The sequence below is a fragment of the Etheostoma spectabile genome, chromosome 7 (genome assembly GCF_008692095.1).
Source record: "Etheostoma spectabile isolate EspeVRDwgs_2016 chromosome 7, UIUC_Espe_1.0, whole genome shotgun sequence".
Taxonomy (NCBI): Eukaryota; Metazoa; Chordata; class Actinopteri; order Perciformes; family Percidae; genus Etheostoma; species Etheostoma spectabile.
Genome location: NC_045739.1, coordinates 19,881,117 through 19,888,603, shown reverse-complemented (window position 1 = coordinate 19,888,603; position 7,487 = coordinate 19,881,117). Strand labels below are relative to the sequence as shown.

The window sequence follows — 7,487 nt, the reverse complement described above, 5'->3', positions numbered from 1 at the left end:
CACACACACACACACACACACACACACACACAAAATGTGTGCACTGAAATGATGCATGCACAGATGCATAATATACTCCAGAGATGGTGACCGTGACTCCTGCATGTCGGCGTGCCTTATTACAAGCTGCCACCACACCCATTTACCTTGACCCGAGACCGTACTGCTCTAGCACAGAAGGTCCCTCTCTTTATTCTCTCCTCCCTCACTGTCCCATTCCCGAGATCAGAGTGTTATTAACCCGTATGGAGCCAGTGGGAAGGTGATTCACCTCAGTTAAGATAATGTCGCATGTGTGCACCTCATCTCATGGCTAATGGAGCCTGGAGGGCTGGCTGATGTAGGGTGGAGGGGATATTTAATCTTGGGACCAAGATGACTCTGTATCATTAGATGGAATGTATCATTAGATGGAATGGAATAGAAGCTGAGTATCTACACTGCAGCTACAAGAAAGACATTTCATGTCTTGTTATGTTTAGTAAAGGCAAATAAGTTGCATACAGTAAATGTGGTGCTGATGCCTCTGGATTGATGAAAGTATATGCAGCGCAAAAAAACATTCACATTAAAGTGTGAAGTTTGAACTAACAACGGTCTTTACACATTTCAAGTCCATAACTGGAATTGACATGCTATCAATGTTTAAATACACTGCATGATTAAGTTTATCATACAACTCAAAGTTGCCCCTGTCACTAGGTTAGGCTCTAAATGGCTTGTGGGAGTTGGAGTCTGCTAGCAGGGTGAGCACTGGGTCCTTTTAGCTTGCTGTGACCTATGATGGATGGAGACCTGTCAGAGTTTTAGCTGCTAACACTGCTGTTATAAGTCTGCTAACACTGACCACCACTCTGCTCTCTTTCCCGCCGCATTTTTACTTAACTAGAGGTCTTGCTCTCTTTTGTACCTCTCTCTCCTTCTATACTTCCCTCTCCCTTTCTTTCTCCCTCTGTCCTTCTCTGTAGCCAGTCTCCCTCTGTCACATTTCTCATCCGCTCCTAGCTGCACCACATCTTCTCTTCTCCTCACTCCCCCACCCCCTCGTTTCCTTCCTTTGCCGCATCCATCTCTCTGCTTTTAATCTCTCCCTCTCTCTTCTCCCAGTTCCTCTCTCCCTCTCTCTCCTCCCAGTTTCTCTCTCTCCTTCTATCTTCTCCCAGTTTCTCTCTCTCTCCCTCTCTCTCTCTCTGCTGCTGAGTGACAGTACAGTTAAACTGTTATTGGCTTCTGCAGAGGAAGCAAAGCAGCGGCACCGAGGCTTGCCAGCACAAAAGAAGAGTGTGTGTTTGTGTGTGTACTGTTGCAAAGTCAAATGTAAAAGTATATGATACAAAGAAATTGTTCCAACTATTAAAAAAGTTACAAGACTCCAATAGAGGAACTCAGGTGGTGTGTGTGTGTGTGTGTGTGTGTGTGTGTGTGTGTGTGTGTGTGTGTGTGTGTGTGTGTGTGTGTGTGTGTGTGTGAGGGGGGGGATACAAGAACATTATCATAATATCTAAAGCCAATCCAAAAAAAACACCATTTGGGGCTATCTCTTAGCATAACATTACACAGATGCATGTGCACTAGCTCTGTTATTAAATCTAGGTCATTATATTGCAGTTATGTAAGAGTGATTGAAAACTAGTTAGCAAGTTTAAACAGGTAGCCAAAAGTTATGAATAAATTACTTAGTAGAATTCATTCATTCATTAATTAGTAGAAATAATGAATTAGTCAAAATAAATAGCTAAAAGTACTGGATAAACGGTTTAAATAGATTGCTTACAGTAGTGCATAGAGACTGAAAGTGTTAGCTGAAAGGTCTGACTAAACTTTTGAACTTGTTAGCTAAAACTAATGGAGAAACGTGACAACTTTCAGCTTTACTCCAAGTTGTGGTATTAGAAGTAGTACCAAGATTGCTGTCAAAACAAATCTAACAGTTCAGCAAGTATGATAAAATTAACAATACCCACATTTATATAATGAATAGTTAACATTTGGCACATACATTGGGAAATGATGAAGGGGTACGTGAGTTTAACCGACAGGGCTGTCGGGGTTCCTGGGACCAAAAAGGTTGGGAACCACTGTTTTAATGCACAAACTAAATGATATTCAAACAAAACCAACTGCAAACCTGTTTCAATGATCTGTTAGCTCCATTAGCTTCTAACACGCTGACACATGCGCTTGTCTTGCTTAGCCTGTCATTTTGTTTTCAATTCATTATTTGACCATCAGTCATTTTTCAAAGATGAGATGTGGAACCGTGCTGGGCTAGGTACTGGCTGCTTCAAAAGATGTCTGCCTGAGTGACAGTTGAGTCCCAATGAGGTTGACGGCGCCAGAAAGGGATGTTAACTGCCTCAGACACATGAGAGGTTGAGTCCGGGCATCTATGACAGATGAAGCAGTAAAACCATGGTCATTTATTTTTCCGATCGTCAAATTTAAAGACCTAATCCCATCTGTGCTTGATCAAAAGGTGCATCTCATACGGATGTATCAGTGTGTGCTTGGGTGCCAGAGCAGTGGTGTAGACTAATGTATTGTTGATGATTGATGGGCCTTTGGGGTGCAGGGGGTGCAGGTGTCCTCCCCCAGGAAAATGTTGAGCGTCCAAGACTTAATTTCCTGCATTCTGATTTTTTTTTTTTCACCAATTTACCGTGGAAATACCTTTATTTAGCCTATGCAAAGAGCTTTCTTAGTGAGTATACTGCGTATACCTGCGTATCACGTAGACTACACCACTGTGCCAAAGGGTATGCATGCACGGCTTCAAAGAGTCAAACTCCAGTCATGTCCGTTTGAATGACATTGATGCCTTGAATCTTGGATTTTGTGTCAATGTTTTTGAACAGTGATGATTTGGGTGCCTGCAGCTTCATGGATTCAACTGTGAGCAACTTTATCACACAGCGCGACTCGGCTATCTACTAAAATAATACACGCAAACCAGTGTTCCACTCAAGTCTCCTCAGATAAAAACTCCTGTCTGACTGAATATTCTCTCATTCACCCCTATTATAAATATTCATAGAATGTGCTAGATTTGCTGTGTGTGTGTGTGTGTGTGTGTGTGTGTGTGTGTGTGTGTGTGTGTGTGCGCGTGCGTGCATGTGTGTGTCTGCCCTCCTGTAACAGTATTTGTGTGTGTGTATGTGTGAGTGTGTGTATACCCTTGCACACGGCAGGACACTTGCACCATCTCGCTCACAAATTACCTCATTAAATTTCATTGCATTAAACCACTTTTATGAATTTAGCGTAGTCCCAGGCCCATTGTTCGCCTGCAAATGAGATTAAAGCAACATTTGCCTTTCTCCCCACTTTCAATTATATTTCTGGAAGGACAACTCGGGCACAGCGCCTTAATGAGGAGAGAGAAAAAAATAAGAGAAAAATGGGGCATTCGTTGCACTGTGGACAGTTTAAAAAAAAATTAAAACAACTTAGTAACACATTTTGGAAATTCAGGCTTTCATCCCACAATGCATGCAGTTGATTTATTATTTCATTTTTCTTGTGTCATAACTGCAAGAAAATCACTGAATCCTCTGAAGTCTTTCTAGGATATTGGGTTTATTGCTGGTGGCACAAAAGTGAATGGCATCCATACAGAAAATACAGTGAATGGTTTTATCCTCCAATTCAGATCAATAATTCATGAATTTCTATGTGTGTGTTTTCTGCAATCATCAGTGTGTGCTCCTTTTGTGTCTAATGGTGTGGCCCTATAGGGATACAGTGCAATAAAACAAAGTGAGCTGAGGCTAAGATTGCCTGCACACAATGCAGATTACAACAACTGGAAAACACACACAGACGCACACATGCACACACATAAGATGAGCTTATGGCCATTAAGATATGTTGCTAGGCAACAGACAACTCCTGCCAATAAAATGCATGGTTTTAGGAGCTGCTGAAGAACCACTCCAGAAAGTAAAATTTAAAATGCGGGAGATTAGAATATAACATTAAAAGTGCCAAAAGTCTTGACCAACCCTCCCTCCCCCAGCACACACACCACCACACCCACACACACACACACACACACACACACACACACACACACACACAGGAGTTATTTTGCCCTAGAATTTCAATAAGTACAAACTTTTAAAACAGAACAAATTAAGTATTCAATTTGTAATATGTATATGTTAGAATTTAGAATTCATTAAGTTTCAGTGCACAAGGTTGTCACACTGATCTAATGCATGCCCCGTTACCCTCAGCAAATTTGGTTATTGTTGGAAACATGAGTTGAACATATCTAATGAAGTTTGTTTTCATTTATATGAACGTTTTTATTGAAAACGTGGCCGCCCCGCAATGTACATTTCAATGTGGTGCAGCAGAAAACTGAGCTAAAAACTGGAGAAAAAAAAAAAAAAACCTTCACACTTATTTTAAGAAAACCAGACTGTCAACACTAAAAATGTGATTGCGAAAACTTTCTTTCCAGCTCTGACTCAACCAGAATAAACAGGACCCTCAAACCGCCAGCCGAGTCAACAGCCACAGCAGCCAACGTGCATTGTGTCTATAGAAAGGAGCTGGTGGCCAGTCAGCCAACTATACAGGACAAGTGGGTTTTGTCAAGAAGTTGAAGACTATAGCAGGTCCATGTGAAAGCCTGTGTGGAGAGGCTTATGTGGCTGATCTGCATGTGAAAAACACGGGGGCTTCACACACACATTATAAAAAGGCTTTGACCCTCTCAAAGAAATGGATACACGCACATGAGCACACACATACACTCACTCAAACAACAAACAAAAGAAAAGGGAGGGGGCGTAGGGAAGAAGATGCAATGGCACACTGCAAAAAATAACGAGAAAGATTGGATTTCTTGAGGATTCGACGATATTAATTGGCGATGTCCTTTTTATTTCTATTATGCTAAAACAAAACAAAAACATGGATTAAATGAATCCACTGGATATGTCATGAATCCTTAATCTATTGTCAGACTTTACACTTTTTTGCAGTGCAGGAGTGTTTAAACAAATAAAACACACCATCGAATGCCAATCAGAACTACAATAAACAGTGAGGGAGACTTGTGCGACTGTGTAATTCCAATTTGTTCCCTGTTGTTGCACCAGCCAGAGCGCCATTGACGAAGACTACCTTTGCTATTATTAGTTATTTTGTATAAATAGAGCGGTCCTTTCTGCCCTTTTTCCATCTGTGAATTCTAACTCATCTGTATTCCTCTAGGCTCCGGCATCACTGGCAGCCAAATGCTTCTCCGTTCCTCTCAACGCCCTCCAGCTCTTTTCCACAAAAAATAAATCTAAAAAAAAAAAAACACCTCCAATCTTTTCTTCTTTTAACTCCTGTTCTAAATGCTGGGTCCGCTTCTTTTTCTCCCTGTTTTATTTCAAGGCCTCCCCATCCCTTTCTTCATGCCTCCTCCTCTTTCTTTTCATAAACTCCTCCTTCCCCGCTTATTTTCCTCTTCACTCTCAAAGACATCTCTATTTCTTTTTTATTTCCAAGCTACGCATTTTCTTGTAGCATCTGACGATTCTCTTGACTGCTCTTCAGATGTTTGATGCTTGAATGTGAGTGAGTGAGTGAGTGTGTGAGTGTGTGAGTTTATACAGTGCGTGTGTCGGTATGTGTTTTACTGCACAAGTGTATGGGAGAGAATGTGTGTACTGGTTTATCAGCCTGCACGTATAGAAGTTTGTGACAGTATGCATGCAGGTGTGGGGGAGTGTGTGTGTGACTTTGAGCATTCATACACATGCATGCACTTCCATGTGTGTACAGTATGGGTAAAATATATATTTGAGGGTAAATGTGCATATGCATGTCTGTACTTTTTGGCAGCATGTGCATTTTCTTATAAGAGCATGCATTTTTGTTTACATCTGTGTTTGTGTGTGTGTGTGTGTGTGTGTATCCGTATGCATATGTGTTTGATAAGGTGGGAGGCTGGCAGATATGACATACCCCATCTTCCTTTCCGTAGGCCTCTATTTTAATCTGGCAAAACAGGCTGTGCGTGTAATGACCTTTAGAAAGGGTGAAGATAAGTAGATGAGGCTGAGTGTGAGGAGTGTTGAGTTACTGTATAGAGGAGCCAGTGCTGAAATCAGGGGGTAGATGACAGAGGGAGGAAGATAAATGGTTGAGGGGATGGGATAAAGTGGAGCATTTAACGAGATATATGCAGACAGAAGGCTGAGAACATGGAGGAAGACTCAGAATTTTAAACCAAAGGGATCCAAATCTTCAGTCCAACACACTCATGCATGTCCTTACAGAAAAGCCATCTTCATTATTACTTCATCGGCAACGTTTACTTATCTTTGAGCACCTGACTGACACACCACCGCCAAATGTCGAACACCATTTCAGCGTCATACTTCAGTAAACCAGAACGTGCAGTGTGCAAACAGTGCAACTCTTTTTCCAATGTGAGTTGTTACTTTGATGTCCATTCAGTATTAACGTTCATAAATACATGGATGACATTAGTTTTACTGGTAGCTCACAAACCAAAGAAGCCTCTAGGCGCAATGAAGATCTGTAAGAAAATCTTTTGCTAATCCAGTCAATAGTTGTTTATTAGTTTATTTTTTTACTCTGGACCAAAGTGGAGGACCAACAGATCAACATACAGTAGCCATCCTTACAGCCTCGCCTCTAGAGTGGCTACACGTGTCATAGAACAAGTGCCACTCACATGCCACATAGTCTAACTTATCTCGAAAAACAACAATATATGGCATGATGGGATCAGACATACAGCATAGTGACTACGACATATAAATAAACGTGAGCAAAATCTTTCTGATGTGGAGTGTGAATTAAAAAACAAAGCCTCAGTGAGCAGACATTTGTATGCAAAGCTGAGCTTGTCTGTGTTTCTATTCTGGTTGTATCTGTTGTTAGGATATCAGCACTTTCAAACCTCTGCACCTTGAATCTGCGGTGCAGCTCTACATCCTGACACTTTCCTCACTCTGAATTGCTTTTCCAGGTGCTGCTCTCATGTGGCCGGTCAGTGTTCACAGGGGATATCGGACTGTTCCCGCACATCTGGGACGTGTAAACGTTGATGCTCGGTATCGCAGAACTGCACTCCACTCGGGCGGGAGCTTGTAATTCCAAGCTGCTGAGCTAAACGCCTACAATGTAGAAGATAATAAGGATAAGTGTAAGAGGATGAGGTCAGGGGGATGAATGGAAGTGCGGGATGAGAATGAGGAATTGAGTGGCGGGAAGGAGACTGAGGGAAGGATAGAGGGATAAAGGGAAGGATCGAAAGATGAAGAGGTTGTTGGGGGCTGACAGGAAGGGGGGATGAGGAGGTGGATGGTGGGCAGAGCAGAGGGATGACTGGATAAGGAGGGGAAACGCACAGGGGGGCTGGAATGGGGTCCTCACAAACCCCTGATTATACTAATCCTGTTGGACCCCCCTCATAGCAGATTAGTGCCTATACACCCACCCACCCACACACACACACA

General features: G+C 42.1%; 1 protein-coding gene and 1 long non-coding RNA gene across 4 annotated transcripts in view; both read right to left on the bottom strand.

Annotated features, from left to right (window-relative positions):
• The window catches only part of LOC116692240 (uncharacterized), an 11,037-nt gene extending 6,897 nt beyond the window's left edge, over window positions 1–4,140 (bottom strand). The window contains exon 1 of the long non-coding RNA XR_004332667.1: window positions 4,129–4,140. This is a non-coding gene — a long non-coding RNA (uncharacterized LOC116692240). The remainder of the gene's footprint in view (window positions 1–4,128) is intronic.
• The window catches only part of plxna1a (plexin A1a), a 280,313-nt gene that overhangs the window by 161,359 nt on the left and 111,467 nt on the right, over window positions 1–7,487 (bottom strand). The window lies entirely within an intron of this gene.